Source organism: Eupeodes corollae, chromosome 1, assembly GCF_945859685.1.
Source record: "Eupeodes corollae chromosome 1, idEupCoro1.1, whole genome shotgun sequence".
In the NCBI taxonomy this organism is placed as follows: Eukaryota; Metazoa; Arthropoda; class Insecta; order Diptera; family Syrphidae; genus Eupeodes; species Eupeodes corollae.
In genome coordinates this window covers 266,784,954-266,806,770 of record NC_079147.1, presented here as the reverse complement: position 1 = coordinate 266,806,770, position 21,817 = coordinate 266,784,954, and the positions used below count along the sequence as shown (strand labels likewise).

General features: G+C 32.0%; 1 protein-coding gene across 1 annotated transcript in view; it reads right to left on the bottom strand.

Annotated features, from left to right (window-relative positions):
* Positions 1-16,363, bottom strand: part of LOC129943028 (frizzled-2) — a 315,230-nt gene extending 298,867 nt beyond the window's left edge. Inside the window, exon 1 of the mRNA XM_056052232.1 lies at positions 14,013-16,363. The gene's annotated coding sequence lies outside the window, so the exon portion shown is untranslated. The remainder of the gene's footprint in view (positions 1-14,012) is intronic.
* Between the last annotated feature and the right edge of the window lie 5,454 nt (positions 16,364-21,817).

Below are 21,817 nucleotides of genomic sequence, written 5' to 3'. Positions count from 1 at the left end.
ATTTTTATCCCAGATTCGCCCCAGGGGGATTGCCTAGCTTTCCATTTTCTTTCTGATATATTTTCCTTAGTATGTATTATTTGTACCCTTACGAATGAAGCAACCAAAGAAGAATAACAACAAGAAAAAAGGACACTCAAAAAGAAGACATTAACAAAGGCAAAAACAAAAGTCTCTCGGCGGTGTTCTACAACTTTCAGCTTCACTTTAGAAGCAGCAAGGATAAGAAAAAAAAAGGACGACGACGACGAATACGATTTATTTATTTCGTCCTTCTTTAGTTATTCAGTTTTAGTCAGTCATTTTTGTACTGTTTTTGTTGTTGTTGTTTCTTGGTTTCTTTTGTTCATATAAAATGTACCTATATAAACTTTTTTGTGCAATAGGAAAAATGAAATGAAACGAGGACGAATAAAGGTGACGGGAAGAGTTTAACTCTTAGCAAACCAACCCGACGACGACAGCGACAACGACAAGAAAAGTCGAAAATAAAGGCGAAGTTGTCGATTTTTCCTTGATTTTCCCAGATTTTTCCTCATTTTCTCTTTGAGTATGATTACACATTATTTCTAAACGACCGACACGAATAAGACGAAGATGCAGACGAAGAAGATAAACGACAGTTGACAGTGATGGTGATGGCGGCGGCGGCGGTGGCGGTAGTAGCAGTGTTGTTGGCTGGGGGCTGACGGTGATGGTGACGGTGGCGTCTAAACCGGAACAAAAACAACGACAAGAACACCGATTATGTTGTCAAATGGGGTTGGCTCACTGGCTCCTTATATTTATTTTATTTGAATTTCTTCTCGTTTTCTTCTTCTTCATCTATAGCTCGCAAAAAAGAAAATTGCGACTTTCTAGACCAAAGATACATTTACTTTAGAACAGCGGAGGCACAAATGCATGTGTGAGTCTTGAAGTCGTTGTCGTCATCGTCATCTTCATCTTTCGTCTTCGTGTCGGTCGTTTGTTGTTGGTTGATGTTGATTTTCCTCATTTTCCTAACATTCATCCACTACAATTCCCGAGGGTGGATTCCTCTTCGTGTTTCTTATATTTTATATATGGATTTCTTGAATTGAAGCGAAGGAGTTGTTGCTAAACGAGGAAGAAGACACGACACATCGTTGAGACCAATTTGCTGGAAAAGAAGTTTTCTTTTTTCTTTTGGTCGTTTCCACTGGAGGGTTGGTTTTTTGAATTAGGAAAAAATGTGGTACCCAGTACCGTATTCCGTCTTAGCCTTAGTCATACTCACTATCCCCATCCAAATGCCGTTTCGTTTGGTGGGTTATTTTTCCCTCTTCGGGTATTTTCATATAATCAAGGATTGGGGTTGTTTTAGTGTAGAGATATGTACGGGACAGAGTGTGTTTATGTTTTGTGCCGATTTAGAGATTGCATGCTAACAAATACACCAAGGGTGTGTTGAGGGGGTTCCTAGGAAGCTACGGCGGCGGCGGTAGCGGTGGTGCTATAGATTAATGTTGCATGTAGAAATTTTTCTATTAAATAACGAATGAGGGCAAAAACGGCAAAAGAGAAAAAAAGTTATTTGCTCCAAGGGTTAAGCGTGATATGCCATCACTATAGTATATACTAGAGGGGTCTTGGTTTTCTGCCGAGAATTATTATTTCCATTTTCATCCATTTTTATTTTCTTCTTCTTCTTTATTTCGTATTCCTTCATCTATTTCTAGCAAAATTTTGTAAGTTTAAGCATAACTACCACCACCAAAAAACGAGACAAGACAATAGGAAACGAGGAAGGAATACAAATTTCTGGAGTTATATGCTCGATCTGCTAGAAAATGGTACGAGAGGGTTCAAGGACAGAGGGCAAAGGTATTATATTTTCCTTGGAACAAAAACGTGACTCGGCGACGAATTCTCCGAAGAGAGTGACCAATGGAATAATTTATTCTTCAATTTTTTTTAGTTGGTATATCTGGAGACTTTTTTCAAGACTTTTGTTTTTTTTTTTGTATCAGGGGAATGGTTAAAATATAATTTGATTTATTTACCTACTCTAGGCTTTTTTGGGAAAGAAAGTGGAAATGGGTAGGAATAAAATGTTTTTAATTACTTTCTGAAATTGGAAATTTTCAGCACACTTTTTTTCAGAAAAAAATACATAAATTGAGATTCATTGCAAAACGGTTTTTTTTAAGGTTTAACCTAGGTACGTAATTGGAATTGGGAATAAAGTTCATATTCAGAACAATTTTCCAGAGGCCAAGGACTAACCTATGTGAAGTGAAGCTAGGACTCGAAATCAAGATCTCTCGGGTAAAAAGTCAAAAGTATAAGCAACATGATATTTTTTGTATAGATAGTCCTAGAAATTTTAAGCTCAAAAATGGTTACAGAGAATAATTGGAATATAGGATAACTTTTTAAAGCTTATTTTTTCAAGAAATTTAGAAAGAAATTTAAAAATCTGTGTTAGAGAGGAATGGAACATATTGCCATAGATTTTTCACTTATTAAGATTTTCAATTTTTGACCGTCTTAGTTCGAAAAATATCTAAATTTATTTTATATTATCCTTCCATCAACATCAACCTTAAACTTTGGAGCTGGTCATTTATTTCTTTAAAACGTCTCAATAATACACCAAAAACGAGGTCACGTCAATTTGTACCTTTTTTTGTCTTTCTTTTTTGGTAAATTAGAACGTAACGAATCATAAACGGATTTATACGTCAATAATGCATTTACGAGAATCTTGGTCTAAATTCTTTACGAGTTAAAATATTGCCATTTAGAAATAATAACCCTGGAAAGAAATATTTTTGAAATTGAATACATTTTACAATTATATTAATGCCACCATTAAGGTTACATAAAATTGAAAGCAAATTATGTATACATCACAATTTACTCACGTTAAAATCGACCTTATCGGAAACGCTATTAGTTGCTCTTAAGCACCTAGACAATGGTTCGTTGGCTGCATAATTTGTTCTGTGGTATAGAATCTTTAAAAACAGTCGGTTCCTAGGCAACCTTGCAGGAACATTAAAATTAACTAGAGCTTAAATGTCGGAAAAATCAATATGATTGGCCAATACGTCACTAAAGAACATAACGCCAGAAAACATTCTTTTAATGTTGAGAAGCATGATTCCAAATAATTTACATCGTGTTCCATAGGAAAGCAGATCTATGTATATGTTCCAATTAAGCCTTTTCATTAAAACTGGTGAATCTTTTTTTGGATTTTTTCAATTCTAAAATAGTGAACTTCATAAAGAGGGCACCAAATAGTATAAGACTATTCCAGAGTAGGTCTAACATACGCACTAAATAGACATTTTAAAGAACTTTTTTGAATTGCGTATCATAAATCCCAACATTGAGTTACCATTTGTTACAAAAAAAATCTATGTTTAACAAGATTTTGGTCAAAAATTACGGTTCTTAATTTAACACGAAAGTCTTTTTATACAACGAAAGTCTTTTAAATCATCCGAACACATGAGGCACCTTGAATTTAAAAATATGTCGGGAATGTCTTTGAAAACAAATAAGAAAAAAAAGAGGACCGAAAATGATTCCTTGAGGCACTCCCTAGCTAGCGTTGATAGTTGAAGAGAGAATGTTATATATGAGTAACAAATCATGAGAATAACCAAATCAAATGCTTAAGGTAAATCCGTATCCGCAACATCTTTCTCATACCCATAGTACATCATTTGAAAAAGTTGTAAGGTTTGTGCTAGTAGATCTGACATAAACAAAAAAATTTGGCATAGAGAAATAATGTTTTTCCGAATTGGAGTTAATCTTTCATAAATTAATGGTTCAAAAACTTTTGGAATAGTTATCTTACAACTTCATGTTTATTGCCGGATTTATAAATTGGTGTAGTTTAAGAACGGTTCCATGAATGATAAAAACACACCACTTTCAAGTTGACGATTAAAAATAATTTCTAAAGGAATTACAATTATTGTAGCACTTGGGAGCGATTGTATTCATGTGAAGTCGTGTTTCAACTTTAGTTTCACATAAGGCCTGTTCAATTTCCACAGTTGAAAGGTTTAAACTTTAAATTTAAAATTAAAATAACATTAAAATATTAACATAAGTACACGGATTTAAAATTACTAGCAAAAATGTTTCAAACAACTAAAAGATCAGCTGATGATGTGCCATTGTGACGCATTAAATTACGAATGCCATTTGATTGTTTTTAAGCGTTTTTGAATTTAAAAACAAATTACTATGGGATTTTAAACCATATACAGCTAATAACGGGTTATCCATTTTGTGGTTTCGAAAGTATAAGAGGTTTAAATTCAGCATCTGTCAAACTAAGTTGTAAAACTACTTTTTTCTTTTAGTTTAAAGTCTGACATTTACGAAAATGGATCGCTTTACTATTGCACAATGAATACAAATTGTTAAAACTTACTACAAAGCCACATATCGTGCTTAAAGAGGAGATAACAGATTGGTTACAGATATTGTAAGGCCTTTGCATCATCGTTTCTCTCGTTCCACTGAAATTATCGCTGCTGTTAATAAAAGTGTTGCCAAAGACCCGAATGTGTCGATTCTTTATCATTCATATTTTATATGGCATATTTAGCGTTTGGATCTACACCTTCATCAATATAAAGTCAAGCACACACGACAACTGAAGTCAGCTGACCGTTTACAACGTCGTAGACACGTCGAGTGAGTGTTTGAACAACAAGCGGTGGACGGCGATTTTTAGAACAAAATTTTTTTCAGCGACGAAGAACATTTTTCACACGTTTTGTATGTTTATAAACAAAATTGTCGTATTTAAGGTTCTGAAAATCCTCAAATAATTAAAGAGAGGCCATTACATCCACAAAAAGTCATTGTTTGGTGCGCTTTTTGGTACGGAGGTGTGATTGGACTCCACTTCTTCGAAAACGACGATGCAAAGATTGTCACCATCAATCCAGAGTATTGTGATTATATGATAACCGACTTTTTTTGCCTGCCCTTGAATATTGCGACTTGGAGAATATGTGGTTTCAACAAGACGGTGCAACATGCCACGCAAGTCTAGCGAATATGACTTTATTGCAAGAGATTTTTCCTGGCCGGGTAATTTCTCGTCGTTGCGATATCAACTGGCCACTAAGGACTTTTGATTGTGGGCTATGCAAAAGACCGTGTTTATGCAGATACATTTTGAACTCTTGAGCACTTAAAAACTTCGTCGAGTTATACCACCCGATAAGTGTCAAAAAGTGTTCGAAAATTATGTTAAAAGAATCGATGCTTGCAACAATTCACGTGGTAGTCATTTTAATGGTTTTTCACACATAATGTCAGAGTTCAAACTTTATGATAAAATATAAAGATTATGAAAAAAAATATATTTTATATGTGTTTTATTAACGTTTACTTTTGAAACCTCAAAATGAATGTTGGAGCCAATCAAATCATCATAAAATCTATTACTATTACTAACTATCTTAATTTGTATGTACTTAAACTATTCAATTTACTATTAAACTTGCTTTTATTTTCATTCAAATTAAGCGCCTAAATTATACCAATCGCCATAATTTTTACATTTGAATTCGCCCTAAAATTGTATTTGTAAAATTAACGTAACTTCTCTCTCTTAAACTACTAGAAAAATATGTGTATAAATAGAAGCTTATAAATTAAATTAAAGCTTCTTCTTGTATTAAACCCTAATGGGAAATCACTTTCTTTTCTTTGAACTTCGCTCGCTATAAAGACTTGTCATTTTCGCTCGTTTCGTATGGTTTTTTATCGGCCATTTCTAAGTCGATTTTATAGTAAAAAAAAGTAAAAGTGAAATACAAGTTGGTACACTTCGAATTAACGTAAATTTCGCTCATTTCTACCTAATTAGTTAATTAGTTAACGCATCAACCAGGATCGAATCTATCTTTTGTTATAAAAAAGAACATATAGAGATCCCGGGTTGACGGTCAACTTCATTTGATCGTTCAATGAATAACCGTGCATAACCGACACTCTTAAGAAAGAAAATAGGAACACAAATATTGAAACTTTTAAAAATATATCTATGTTTTTGATTCGGTCAACGCTTATAATTTTGTACAATTCTTGAGTTGTTTGAAGTCATTCTGGATTAATAAATTTAAATTAATAACCACATTTGCTCTAGATACTTCTTTGTGTTCTTCACGCTACTAGAAAATCAAACTTTTCTTTCTTAATAATTAAGGTATGTTCAATTTTTGGAAATAATCCTTTTAAAGGGCCAATTTTTGTTAACATTCTGTTCTGCTTAATCTTCATTATTCAGAAACTGTTTATTAATGACAAAACCTGCTTCACCAATATTTTTAGAATCATTTTTCAGGCAGTTGAAACCTGTTTAAAGAATATTTTCGGTGCTAAGTATGTTAAATTCAAACCAAGACCTCTACAGAACGTAACATTCGAATACAATAACCATTTTGCGAAATAAAGAATAAAATACACATGACGAACTATGAACCTAGACATTTCCAAATAATAACCTATAAAAAAAAGATTTTCATAAAAATCCAACTGAAGAAAAACTAATATTAAAAAAAAGATAAAAGTCCTTAACCTTTTTCCCACCCTTAACAAAAAGTAATACAAAAAACATATTTCTTGATAATACTCAGTTTCAGTGCGTAAAGTGTCGCTACAATAGAAAAACACGACAAAGAAGCAAAGAAGAACCATAAAGGTACTCAAAACTTAATAGACCGAATCAATTCTATTAGTTTTCTCTTCAAATATAATAAAACGTATTAGGTTTAAGAAATGAAAGAAAGAAAAACAGAAAAAAGAATTGAAGTAAAACGAATCAAAATCGATGTTCAATCCCAACATTCCAGTCGGTCCCAGGACCAAAAACCAGAACTAGAATAAGGATACAGATTTTTGTTCTTTCTCTCAATGTCTCTCTTTCTTCATTTCATCGTGTAACAAAATTAAAGGAAACTCAATCGCATCAAATTTGTGTCTCCAATTTGTCTAGATTCGTGAAAAACTAAGAAAAGAACGAAGAAAAAAAGAAGACAACAAAAAAATACCTATATGCACCCCCCAATGAAGGGCTCCAAGACTCCAACAACCTTAGAACCATGTTCTTCAAAATGATTCAATAAAACGAATTCCAACAACAAAAGCAAAGAACTGAAGAAAAAGAAAATAAATACCAAACACAATTTTTCTATACAATGAAGAATGTATCTTTTCACTTGAAATTAAAGTTGAGCCTTTTCGTATCTTCTGTTGCGCTTCTTTCGTCAATGTAAAGTTCGTCTTCGTAGATAGATAGATATACGAGTATGGTATTAGCTAACTTAAAAGAGTAAAGGAGGGTGGTAATGCAATAAACTTGAACAAAGTAAAATAAGGAATGAGACTTAGAAGGAAAATCATTTAAAAAAGAAAAAAAAGTAAAAAGGAAGAAAAGAAGCTGAAAAAAAAAGGACAAGCTTTTGACGTCAATCTAGGTACCTAAGTGTTTAGAATTTTCTTCAAGAATTTCAGTCTTTTCTGTCAACTTAAATGACATCAGCAGTGTACAAAAAAGAAGTCAAATGGGTGACAGATAAAGTAAAACAAAAAAGACCAAGAACTTTATTGCCATTTTAAAACACTTTCAAAAAACTATCTCTTCTTTGTATACCTAAGCCACAACTGACCTAACCATTTAACTTAACGTCTTAACGCAACACTTGATTTGATTTATAGCTCAGCGTAATAAAAATAATATTTTAAGATTGCGAATGGAACTTACTTACTTTATTTAGACATACTTAATCGATGTTTCTCTTTTTTTAGATGCTAAATTTTATGGCTTTAGCAAAAATATATTGTGCAAGTTTTATAAAACTTCTTTTGACGAGATTCGCACATCTTTGGAAGGTACATACATATATAAACTATACTCGTTTAAGAATAAAATATTTATTATGAAACTTTTTCTCATCGGCCATAAACAGGTGCTATTTTGATGATGATGTTCATTAAAGACATGATGTTTAATCGATAGATAGTTATAATTGACAGTGATAGATTAATAAAATTATTATATTGATGATTTGTTTTTTGTTTAAATTACTTGTTCAATTATTATCTACCTACTTAGTTTAATGATGTAATTTTACACAAGTTTTTACTTAATACTGGGGTGTCAAAAGGTCGCTGAAGATAGGTATTGAATTGCCAGATGTAAGGTTTCCCAAGGAGTGGTTGTTAGACGTGTATTTCTACACATTTTTCTTCTTCTTCTATAAGCTTTTATAAGTTGAACCTTCCTAAAAAAATTTATCAGCGATATTAAATTTTATAAATGGTGATTTTTTAGCTTTTATCTTTTTCGCAACACTGTTTAAACAGCTGACTGTCGTTTCGTGTTTTGTTTCACTGTCAAACATCTACATTTTGGTCTATAATTTAATCATGAATCGTCTTAAGAACGAACAACGCTTAAAAAGTTTTGAATTTTGTTATCAAAATGCGTGCTCTGTTAAGAAAGTTCATCGCGCGTTTTTTCCATTTAATGGTCAGGTTAAACGATCCACTGAAGCGGCTATTCGGGCTATTGTGACTAAATTTCGCACCAAATTTACATTGCTGGACATTAAGACACCACACGCTTACATAGAGTGCGCTTACATAGAGTGCGTATTGAAGAAAATATCGCAGCTGTATCGGCAAGTGTTAGTGATGACCATCAATTATCGATTCTCCGACGCTTTCAGCAATTGGACCTCAGTTACTCTAGAACGTGAAAAATTTAGCGGAAGGATTTAGGTGTGATGACTTTCAAAATTCAGCTAGTGCAAGAATTGAACTGCGACGTAAAATTTGTGGTGAGTGGGCTCTTGGAAAGTTGACCGAAGATCCACTTTTTTACCGAAAAATTGTGCTCAGCGAAGAACCATATTTTTATCTCATTGGGTACTTTACTAAGCACAATTGTCGATTTTGGAGTGAATATCTGCATGAAGCATTGCAAGAGCTAATAATGCATCCAGAAAAAGTCACAGTTTGGTGCGGTTTATGGGCAGGTGGCATCGTACTTCTTCAAAGATGATGCGAATAGTAACGCAACTGTGAATGGTGAGCGCTACTGTGAGATGATAGCCAATTTTGCTTGCCCAAAATGCAAGAGCCTGACTTGTATGACATGTGACTTCAACAAGACGGTGCCACATTCAACACAGCACGCGCAACAATGGACTTATTGAGAGGCGAGTTCGGTGAACATTTTATTTCACATTCGGGAGCGGTCAACTGGCCGCCTAGATTGGGCAATTTAACGCCTTTAGATTATTTTTTTGGGGGCTATGTAAAAGCTCATGTCTATACAGACAAGCCCGCTTCAATTGACGCATTGGAAGACAACATTGAAGCATTTAATCGTTAGATACCGGCCGAAATATTGGAAAGAGTATGCCAAAATTGGAAAAAAGCGGATGGACCATTTAAGGCGCAGTCAGATCAACAGTTGCATGATATAATCTTCAAACACTAAGTTATATAAACCGTCCTATCAATTCAAATAAAGATTTTATGCATTTTTCTGAATTAAATGTGTTTTCTATTTGAAAAACTGTCCCATAGCTTTTAAAAAATCACCCTTTTCTAGAAGTTAAAGTATTTTGGAGGTGCGTTTTCGTTGATGAACTTTTCAATTTATCTTTAGTATCGGAAATTTGGCAAAAATTGAGAAATTAATGACAAAAAAAAATATTTTGACAATACAAAAATATCCAACATTTTTGGTTAGAGCGTTTTAGGGTTTATATTGGTTTTGAAAAAATAACTTTTTCAATTTTCAGAATTCAATAAAATAGTAATTTACTCAAATTTCAGCTGTTTAGAGGTCGCTATCGAATCTTATTACAAAAACAGCAGAAATCTCTTCTCTTATCTGTAACTATACAATAAATCCTTTTTTCTCATTTTGACTACCCACGAATCATAAATCCTTCTGGCAAATAATTGTTTACGTGCCTAAATTAGTATGCTTTAGGGTTGGAGCTTGGGAGGGTTAATTAAATTCAGTACAATAACTCACACGGTCAATATTTACCCGAAAAGAAACGAAAACAAAGCAACAAAAATACCCATCACACTTGGAAATTTCTTAACTCATTCTTTTCACTTTCTCATATAGTTAAATATTATATGAATATAGGATTAAAAGCTTAACTTTAAGTATATTTACTTCTTTATAGCCTTCTAAATACCTAATAACACAAATATACTCTTATGTGAGAGAAAATATTGCATTATTTTCTTTATATTTATTTTTTTTGGTTCTTAATTCAAGTGTGTTGTTCACTTTTTAAGCAGAAATACAGTAGGAGTCATTTAATGAGGTTTACTTTTAATTTTTGTCTTTTTTTGTTTCATAGAATTTGAATAAGCTTGAACTTCACTGCAATCAAATAGCTTTTAATGCTAAATTTAATAGTAGATATTGTTTTAAGTGTGTTTTTACATGGTTGAAAGGTTGCCAGGAGCCCTCAAATTTCAGATTAAAATAGCAGCAGAAAAGTTATCAATAAACAGGTTTTATCGCATACACCTATAACACTAGTGTTGGAAAGTTAATACCTACAGGTCTTCTTTGGTTCTTGGTTCCATACAAATTCTAATTTTATAACCAATATTCAGAAACAAAGCCTTTTTGGAAAAGGCCTTCTGTCAAAAGTGTAGTATATTTCAACACCACACACTCGCACATCATAAGTTTTAAGATCTTTTTATGCTTATTTTATATTATCAGTATAAAGCTTAGAAAAAATTAAACTGAAAAAAATATGTTATAACTTTTTAATAGATTTTTTTATTCAAACAATTTGGAAATTCATTTATTAAAAACGAGGAACATTGTTCCCCAAACTTGAAACGGATTTATATTGTCGAATTATGTAAGCGCCCTCGCTCAACAACAGCATAAGGAAATTGTAGTTTTTGAAATTAGGATAATCCTCATGAAACTTTTGACTTTTGTTTGGTTAGGTGTTCATGCTGAAGCCGTCTTGGGTCTATTTTTTTGTACATATAAAACCAGTACCAAAACTACTGTGAATGGTGAACGCCACAGCCTATTGATTCGACATTTGTTTATCACTACAAATCATTTAGAGGAAAAATTGTTTAAACAAAATTGCGCAAAATTCCATACATAGTTTTCTGCAACCATTACTTTGTTGAGGAAAACGTTTGATATTTAAATTATCTTAAGAAAGTGACGATACGTCAAATATTTGTCCTATGCTTATAAACCAGTAATGATCATTAAGAAGCCAAACAAAATAAGAAACACTGTTAACAAAATAAGACCGACTAGAAAAAGTGATGATAAGTTAAACAGATATATTTTAATACATAAGACTCAGTTTAAAAAAATGAGCCTAACAGAATCCCTCTTTTCAAAAATATTTCTTAAAATCTGGATTAATATACCGGCATTATAGAAAGTGGGATATCAAACCCAACTCGTTTTATTAGCAAACCATATTTTATGCATCTAAACAACACCTAATATTTCTGAAATCGACTTAGTATTAACATTACATTTTCTGTTTTATTATACCTATAGAAGTTTGAATATAAGCTTCAATTTCTCGATAAGATTTCTTATTTGAGTGTTTTAAAACGTACGTTTTTTTGGACGTGGTTTCCATCAAGAAGAAAATGCATATAACTTATAAAAAAAATGGTTTTTCATTATGCTTTAAAAATTGATTTCGGGAAAGTAGCAACAGTGGGAACGCCGCTGACTCGAATTAATTTCAGTCGAGAGTCGTAAATGACACTTCGAGTATTTTCTTTCTAGGCTTCAATCGTTCCAAGCTTATCTGCGTTAGCAAGCGACCAAACAATTTTATCTGTAATAAACTTTTACGATTTGTAAACGTTGTTCAGGAGTAAGTCTATTCACTATGAAGTGTCCAGATTAAGCATAAATCAAAGGACAGCTTTCAAAAAGACCAATTCCAGAAAGAACATTGTCATATTTTCATATGGAAAACAACACGTCTAAAACAATATTTTCATACAGCCAGAAGCAATTAAAAGCTTAGGGAAAAATTCATGTGAACTCTTTTCACTCTATCATATAGAACATTAAAAAAAAGGCTGGGATACGACCCACACTGATAACTTCCCATCCCGTCTGTCCAAATGTTTACCAATTTTAGCTGGATTTCTTAAATTTTTAAAAATTGGATGCATGAAATTAATTTGAGAGATATCAAGAACCGAACATCAATTTTTACCAAATTTGCGTACTATTTTTTGTGAATTTTATTTATTTTATGAAAAACCAGAATGTGGGATTTTTATAAAAAAAAAACTACTGCATTCGATATTCAATATTTCCTGTGAAGTAAAAAAGTTTAAAACAATATTTTAAATTTTTGAAAAGCTATTTGAGTCGAAAGTAAATTTTTACCAAGTTTGAGTATTGTATTCTTATAATTTAATATTTTATATAAGAGAAAATTATATGGAAGCCCAAATCTCAAATTTTTGAAAATATATTTGAGTCGAAATTCAATTTTTACAAACTTTGAGTAATGTTTTTTGAGGTTCTTATTTTTTATAAAAAAAAAACTGTCAATTCGATTTTTTTCAAAACTTTACCAGATATTAAAAACGTTATTTTTCGTTGTACAAAATTGTTTTGGAGATAAAATCACTTTTATTCGTAAAATTTTCGAGGTGACAAATTTTTTTCTTCAGTTTTTCTGATTTATAAAAAAAAAAAAAAATTAGTTTGATTTTTTTCCAAAAACATACTGGTTACGATATTTAATATAAAATTTAATTCAAATCTCTAGCGTCATTGGTTCATGACATATTTTAACCAAAATGTTCACCTTTTTTTTTAACTGCTATGGTAAAAAAAAACACCCACGCAATTTTCTTGGGAGCCCATTTTGCATCTTTCTGCATTATTATCTTTATAACAAAATTTATTTGAAATCGATATCTCTTCTGGTTCTTGAGCTATGGACGACGAAAAATACGTCGCGAACGTACGGAGACGTAAGGGCGTACACACAGACATCTTTCTAAAAATCTTTTATTTCGACCCTAGGGACCTCGAAAAGTCGATAAATGTCAAAATGGGACCCATTACAATAACTTGAAAGTTCAAAATAATTGATTTCAATTAATTCTCCATATTATTGAAGTTAACCCAAAATCTCTTGAAAAATTAGAATTCCATCACGTCCAGTTGTCCATTACATATTTTCGATTTTATTATGAAAGTAAACCCGAAAAGTTATTTATGCAACTATTCTTAAATAAAAAAAAATTCTTGTTTCGTGACCGTTTTTGTAATAATAGATCAAATTAATCTATTGTTAATTTCAAGACAAATTCTGACGTAAAGAATCGGTTTATGGGAAGACTAGAAATCCATTTAGCTATCATATTTTAAGCTTTAATAAACCCAGTGTAGGATGATAACAATATAAAATATTTTTTAAACACATTTCTGCCGTTATTGAATTTCTGTGATTTCTGTTCATTTTTATGATTAATAAAAATAATTAAATCTTTTCTTGAATCAAAAATTTTATGAAATTTAAATGAAAAATTCATTAATGAGACCATTTTTTTTCTTGCCTAAAGATGCAAAAATTCATTGCGTTTTAGTTAATCACAGTACAAATTTTAAGGTGCAAAAAGGCCAATTTTTGAAAATTGACCTCTTTACATTTGGTTTTATTTCAGGCTATTTTGAAATTTATTAAACGAAATATTGTAACGAGAGGTTCTCTTATCTTTTAAATTAATTCTTTTCATAATAACTTGCTGGTTGGTCAATTGTGAAACGTACGAGAAACAAATACCCGCTTCAAATGGGTTCAATTTATTGAACCGTACTGTGAGCTATATATTTTTCTCCTTAACGCCTCGTCTTCTATGCTTAAATAATATTTATCATTGTTTCATTTTCATTATTATAGATATTATATCTTAAAGAGGAAGATTAATCAAGGACTTACCTCAAAGGACTTCGACGACTTTGTATTGTTTATTTCCTAAGTAAACAAAACAAAAGTACCGCATCCAACAAAGTTGATGAAAGTTTCCGATTGTATAGATAAAAAGATAGATACAAGAAAGATAGATATTTTTTTCTTTACAGTATAGAAAAATATCACCCACTAGGTCTATATAGCAGCTTTACAGAAGAGACAGCGAAATAATCCTTTCACTTTTTTATTTTATTATCTTGTTTCTGTTTTTATTTTGTAATCCCAATAGGTAAGTGGAGAATCTCTTTTTTAATTAAAAAATAATCCGAAAGCAATTATTATTATTTATACGCGCGAATGAAAGTGATTGTGTAAAAAAAGAAGAACAATTACACAAACTGATAGAGATAAAGAGTTACAACGTGTATACTTAAAGTTAGTACACAAAGCTTAGGGACCTATAGTTACTTTGATATCTAGCAACATATAAGCGAGTAGAAGGGTATAAACGAAACGCCGCCGCCGCCCGCCGACGATAGCTATGATGACACGGCAAACTTATTACCAAACAAACTCCCGCACTTTTATCTCTATTTAACGGTAAAATACATAAAACAAAAGCGAATTCTAAACAAACGCGTTTTGTTTTTATTTTATCTTATCTCCTCTGTTCTAGGTTAAAAAGTTCGATATCGACAGGTAAGGTAAAACGTTTTTGTTTTGTTCTTCTGCTTCACTTGTCATACACACTGTGTTTTGCAATATTAATTACCGACTAATTAAAAACAATATAATCGAGAGTAAACCGGTGCGTTGTACTCAACTCGCATTCACATTAGATCTTCCCATTGATGATTTTTACTCTGCAAATGTAAAATTATGAGATACTTATTACAGTGAAGAATGACAACACTGCTTTAGTTTACGGTTTTTCGTTCCACGGTTTCACGATAGTGCCAGAGATTGAGTGGGGGTTTAGTTATTACCCACCTGCCCTTGCGAATAAAACACACAAAAGATAGTTAAGTTGCTAGATAGATAATAAAAAATGACAATAAAATAAACATCATGCCGGAGAAACGCGTTGCGATGTTTTATTCTATGTTTTCTTTCTCTGCGTCTGGTCTGCGCTCATACAACGAAAATGGCATCACAAGCAGAGATACAATAATAACAACAACGGCACTTCGCTCTATGCACCCACTATACACACTCTCATCAAAGTTTAAAGATACAAAAATAACAAAACGCCGAAGCCGGTATCTCTCTACACACACTTCCACAAAAATACTGTGCGGTACGGAAAACACACACACACCCTTCACAACAACAGAGTCCAATAAGCAGGTGTATCTATGAGTCTAACTGCAATAGTATTCCCACAAAAATATCTTCAAAGGTGAGACGACGAATTAAAAAAAAAAAAAAACTTCGGTGTAGATGTTCGGAATTCCAATTAGACGTCGACGACAACAACAACAAAACTCACTTCTTATCGCAAAAATTTGATTACAAAACAATCGAACAAGCAAATCCGAATTGATTTTGATTTAAGGAAGAAGAACAAAAAGATAAATTAAGGTCTGAATTGTATCTTTTGTTACGTTTCTCACTTTCCTTCGAACTGAATCTGAATTTGAAGCAGTGGGACATTTTCCGTAGCCATTGTTATCCGCGAGGATATCATTTTTATTTTGTTGATGAATTTTAGTTTTTTAACTTTTCTCAGCGAATTTTATTTTGTTAAAACAAACAATCGTAAATCCATAGATACTTTCATGATGAATTAGATACTTTTGTATATTTCAAATATTCACTTTGTGTATCTTTTTTGTGTTGTTTTATTTTATTTTACTTTTGTCTGACGTAGAAACGCGCATACACACAAAGAAACAAATTCTTCATAGATACACATTAATCTACACAACCACATCCATCTAAAACACACGGCAAAGGCACTATACTAACAGCTTACAGTTAGCCAGCCAGCCAGACACGACAATCGCAATAGCACTCGCAGTTTGTTATATCTTTATTGATTTATACTTCTTCTCAAACATCAAACCATCAACTCATGTAACACCACACAACGTTTCGTGACGTTTTCGTTTGTTAAAACATTTAACGTTTACTTAACCGACAGCATCGAATTACAAAAATCTCTGCGACTTTGCATTGGCTTTTTATATCTTTCGCATTTGAATTTATAGTTAAATATGACTTAGATGTTTAATCCATTTATGTATGATTTTTATTTACTCACAGATTTGTTAATACTATATTTTATATAAAAAGATACAAATTGTAGGAGAGAGAGAAAATTAATGTGGCAACGTGTTCGACGATAGCACACAACACCGTCCGAGTTATTTCCAATTCGAATTAGAGTTCTCCATAAACTGATTTATTGTATCTTGTATCTTTTGCTCAAATACTCTGGAAATATACAATAATTTTGTGTGCTAAAACAGTGGTGGTGGTAGCCTTGTGGGGTGGTGTGCGAAAATGGCTAAGCAACAACAACAATACGCATACATTTGCGCATTTTATCAGCGGTAGTTTTGCTTCGCATCCAGCGAATTGGGAAATCCAATGGAAGATTGGAAGGTAGACATAGAATTGAGTGTATTTTGGTTGTGAAGCGGAGAATTGGTTTTCTTGTAGTTGTCAGATGGATTCCCGTGAAAAAGTGATGCCAAGTGAATTGTAAATGTTTTGAGATTTTTAAATACAATCCACAAAAATTATATATTTTTTTTTGTTAAATATTTTTATTTTTATAAATATAAAACAGTTATTCAATCAACATAACTAGACGCCACTTTCTGAGTACAGCTCTATTTTGGAAGTATTGTCTTTCTAGCACTTATGTCAGGTAAATATCTTAAATGTTAACATTTAATCGTCTATTGATATTTGAATGCATTTATTACAAATAAAATAGTGTATTTTGTTTGGTTCAATGAAACAAAATAATTATAAGTATTGTTTTCGAAAAACAATACAATTTAATCAAAAATGTAAACTATTTCAATTTGTTTGATAAATTAAATTTAAAGTTTAAAGGAAAAACTTTAGCTCTTCAACACATATTATCAATTGTTTTTAATTGTGAGCGAAATTATTAGTGGCATTTATTTAATCTATTTAGTTTCAAAAAATTGTTTATAGTTATAAGTCTTTTTGTTTTTAAATGAAAAACGAAAGAACAATTTAAAAGAATTTTGTGTTGGATTATAAAGTAATCAAAACCATTTTTTAAATGTAGGTATTCGAGAATATAAAAATAATATTTGCAATGGATTCTTTAAGATATTGCTAAAATTACAACTTTGCTCTAGAAATTCAATCTAAAACGTTTTTCTCCAAGCCAAAATAAACAAATGAAAATTTTCTTTACTTTTGTGATTTTTTAAAAACTAAGTGAAATCTTAAAACACTCTTAATTTCACACTTTTTCACATTTTTGTATGAAATGTATCGAATGGGGTAAGCAAGTTGATGTCATAATAAAAAACTAGAACACCTTGGTTTTCATTCTCAATTATGAAATGGTTAGATCAATATTTAACAGATCGTACACAGTTTGTGAAAATTGGGCGTAAAATATCAAAAAGAATTTATAACTTTTCAGGGGTTCCACAAGGAAGCCATGTCGGACCACTTTTCTTTGTTCTTTTTATAAACGACCTTCCCGACTGTGTCAAATTTTCTGAAAATTTACTATTTGCTGATGACGATTTGAAATTTTACAAACGTATAAATTGTACACAATTTATTGCAAAATGACCTTCTTAATTGTATTTTTAAGTGGTGTTACGATAGCTGCCTTCTTCTTAATATCTCCAAGTGTAAGCAAATGGCTTATACTAGATCACGCAACAATATTCACTTTGAATAAAAGGTTAATAATACAAGCCTTGACAATGTTTCAGTTTTTAAGGATTTAGGTGTTGTTTTCGATACGAAATTAACTTTTAATGATCACTACGACTATATGAATTCGAAGTCAAATAAAATATTGGGTTTTCTAATTAGAAATACAAGGAATTTACTGATCTGCATACTTTAAAAATGCTGTATATCTATCTCATTGATGAGGTCTTTGTTAGAATATGCTAGTGGCATTTATGCAGTAAGCATTTATAGAATAAAAACTGTTCAGCATAAATTCACTAGATATGCTCTACGTAAATTTATCTGGGTATAGATAATATTACGCCCTCGTATAACGAGGTGCTTACTTTTAAGCTTAAAAACCCTTCAAACCAGAAGGAAACACTGTTTTGGTCTTTTAACCAGAGATGCTATTATGTAACCTTATAGATTGTTCTATGCTGCTTGCACTCAATCCAATTCATATTTCTTCAAGACCTTCAGGGAAAGAAATATCTTTTTTTTATACCGCGTCATTGCACCAACTATGGAAAAGGTAATCCCATATCTCGTTCTTGTGATTTTCTTAACTCTGTATGCGATGTAATTAACATTGTGGGTTGTACTCGTGGCATGATGGTTAGTGCGTTGGACTGTCATGCCAGAGGTCTGGGTTCAATCCCTGCCTATGCAATCTAAAGGTTTTTCACGGTGCTGCCTCTTGCGAGGAATTGACAAATTCTCCGAGAGTAATTCTTGTCATAAAAAGTGCTTTCTCCCCCCCCCATCCTCCCTTCCATCCCTGACAACAGTACTCGCACACAGGAATGGTTGAGAGTTGTTAGTCCCTAGTTTTCAAACAATTCTCCTGTCACAGTGTTAGTTGACATACTCCTCCGAAACGGCTTAACTGATTTCAATAAAATTTTGCAAATACATTCAGTGGGTATAGGAATAGGTTTTTATCTTTTTTGTATTCCTAAGTGCTATGCCTAAATTGCATCAACTTCGTACACGATACAACGATCTTACGATCGTATTCAGTGACGCTATGTAAAATGAAGTGTTGATTGCAATTGACGATCTTTGCGTTATCATTGCAAACTTACCACTCAGTCACTTCGGTATGCAATATGCATTTCCAAATAGAATCCATCTGATTTAATAGACACTGAATTGAATCGTGTTTTACTATACGTACAATACTGTTGAAATGGCAGCGATTGTTGCTCGCAATGTCCCACTAATGAATGAAGAACAAAGAACTATTGTGACCACAGTTTCGCCAGGACAAGATACATTCTTTTTTTGGATGACAATGTAACAGACAATATACAAATCATGAGTGGCAAAAGAAAATGTGGAATGTGGATGTCAACGAATTAAATCTCAAGATACAACATTTGTTACCAGGAAAATTGGTGCATAGAAATCTATTGATACAATTTGTGATGCTACCAAAGCTGTAAATTATTCAACTGAGTTTCTTAACTCATTGGATTTACCAGGCATGCCACCGCATAATTTACAACTGAAGGTTGAATGTCCGGTAATTTTGCTTCGTAATTTGAACCTACCACTGAACTGGGTTAGGTTAGGTTGTATGGGGAGATGCATCTGTAAAAATCGAGAAAAAATCTCACCTGGCAAAGACGAGACGTCGCATAAGTCGTCGAAAAAGTAATTTCCTAATATTATTATTCTTATTTTGGCTAGGCTTTAGCATCTTCCCAATGAGTTGTGACCTCTTAGGATAACTATAAGGAGGATAACAGAGGCCTACCTAGTTACAAAAGGAATTTTGTTTAACCTTTGAAAATATTTGGCCATAGGTTTCTGAAACTCGTCAAGTTTCAAGAGCTGCCCACCTGGCTGTTTGCGATTTCAATGAAACTTTGGTGGATTTGTTCATTTACCTGCTCCATTGGCCTGTATAGCATTGCCAAATTTAGCCAATTTGTCTGCTTTTTCATTCATCAATGTCACGGTATCCTAGGACATAACAGAAGGTAACCGAGTTGGTTTCGCTGAGTAAACCAAGCCACTTACTGCATTGTTATTCCAGTCTTGACTTTGTGCCAGTGGCAGATATGGCCTTGATAGATACTTGGCTGTCCATAAATATTTCTATGCATTTGTCTTTCAAATTGTGGGAAGAAGGATCCTTCGCGGCTTCAGAAATCGCCAATAAACATGAATAAACTTTAAAATTGATTTAATCTGTTTAAATTAAAACGTTTTATTTTCGGATTGGATAAAGAAACTTCTAAAAATATGAATTTTAAATTGTTTCCCACATTGGAATGTAGTACATGGTTCTCAAATTCCATTTCAGGATGACAAACATCGAATTGTATGAATGACTTTAATCGACTTAGTTCATATTTAAAAATATTCAATTTTTCATGAACTTTTTTATTTGAGAACTATCCCTCTCAGTGAATGTTTAATTTTACGTGTGATATTATGGTCCATAGAAAAACCCAGAATTATTTGATATTTAGAAATGAAACGACTTATTGTTATTTGTGAGGCTTCCTTGTAATATAATAATAAAATGACAACATGGGGATTTACTTGACTATTTTCAATAATAATAATTTTCGATTGGGCCTATTAGTATTGGATTTTTTAGCCTTAACAAATTATTTAAAGCATACAATTAGACATTAGTGGGACGATATGATTCGAAACTAGATGAGATCAAAGGTCACTTCTAGCTATCATTGGTTTTCATCATCGAAAGCAGTCATTGGAATTTGTTGATTTGAGGTAATTCAAAATGTCTGTCATTGAAACAAATTTCCTAATTAAAATCCACCAAAAAATGTTTACTGACAAAAATCTGTCATTGGAATTATTTAAAATTGGAAAACAAATCAATGTAATATTCTCTTCCATTTTTGAACAAAAAAGTATAAGCTGTTATTTAAATCCGGAAAATACATTATTAGCGAAAAATAAGTGCGCAATTAACATTTTTTGTTTGTGTAATCTCCAGATTGATTTCAATGATAGCTATAACTGACTCCTGACTCCTTAAAGTAATCCATTAAATAATGGTTTTCGAGTCCATTTTTGAGTCAAAATTTTGTATGATTATTAATTTATGCACCTTTGTATGTTTCCTATTTGATACAAAAAACGTGTTTACATAATTCTTGTAAGAAATATACACAAACACTCTGGCTTTGAGATTAAGATAACTCGGACTTAAAATATGGTTAATTCAAATTGGTCGATACAGTTTCGAAATTTTTACGAAATTGGTACAAAAATTTGTGAATAGAATGTAGTGACTACAGAAGTATACTTTTTTTATAAATAATTATTTGAATGAAATGAGAACTAATTGTAATTTAATCAAGTGGCAACCCTTTTGATACAAAATAGTAATAGATATGAAAAGAGAATCCCTTTATGGTAGTTAGAGTATGTTTTAATACAAAAACAAACCCAAATCGAATAAAAAAAGGTCCTTATACGAAAAGATACTGTTTGGTTTGTATTGTATCTATTTTCCTTTTCTGCAGACATATGAGAATCTTCAGCAGCTGAGTAGCTGGTAACTTTTATGAGCTCCTGTTCCTATGGACCGGGACATTCACAACACAAATGGAAATAGCTTTTTATAACTTGTGTACCTATATGATACACAACATATAATACACTACACTACACAACAAAACACACATCACTCTATAATATTATCCTGATATAGTTATGTAGTATAGGTATCCTTATTCGTATCCTGATTTATGTTTGTATTCTAAATTTATTCAAGAACTGTGATCTGAGAGTATGCGTACTAAAGTTGAGTGAAACTCCTTGTTACTCGTATAACTCAAATATAAAAATTCAATAAGGATATGCCTGCCTACTCTTGTCGGCAAGCAAAATGCTGAATTGCTTTGTTTGTGTATAATTTATTCAAGGGAAGAAGGATAAACAACGAG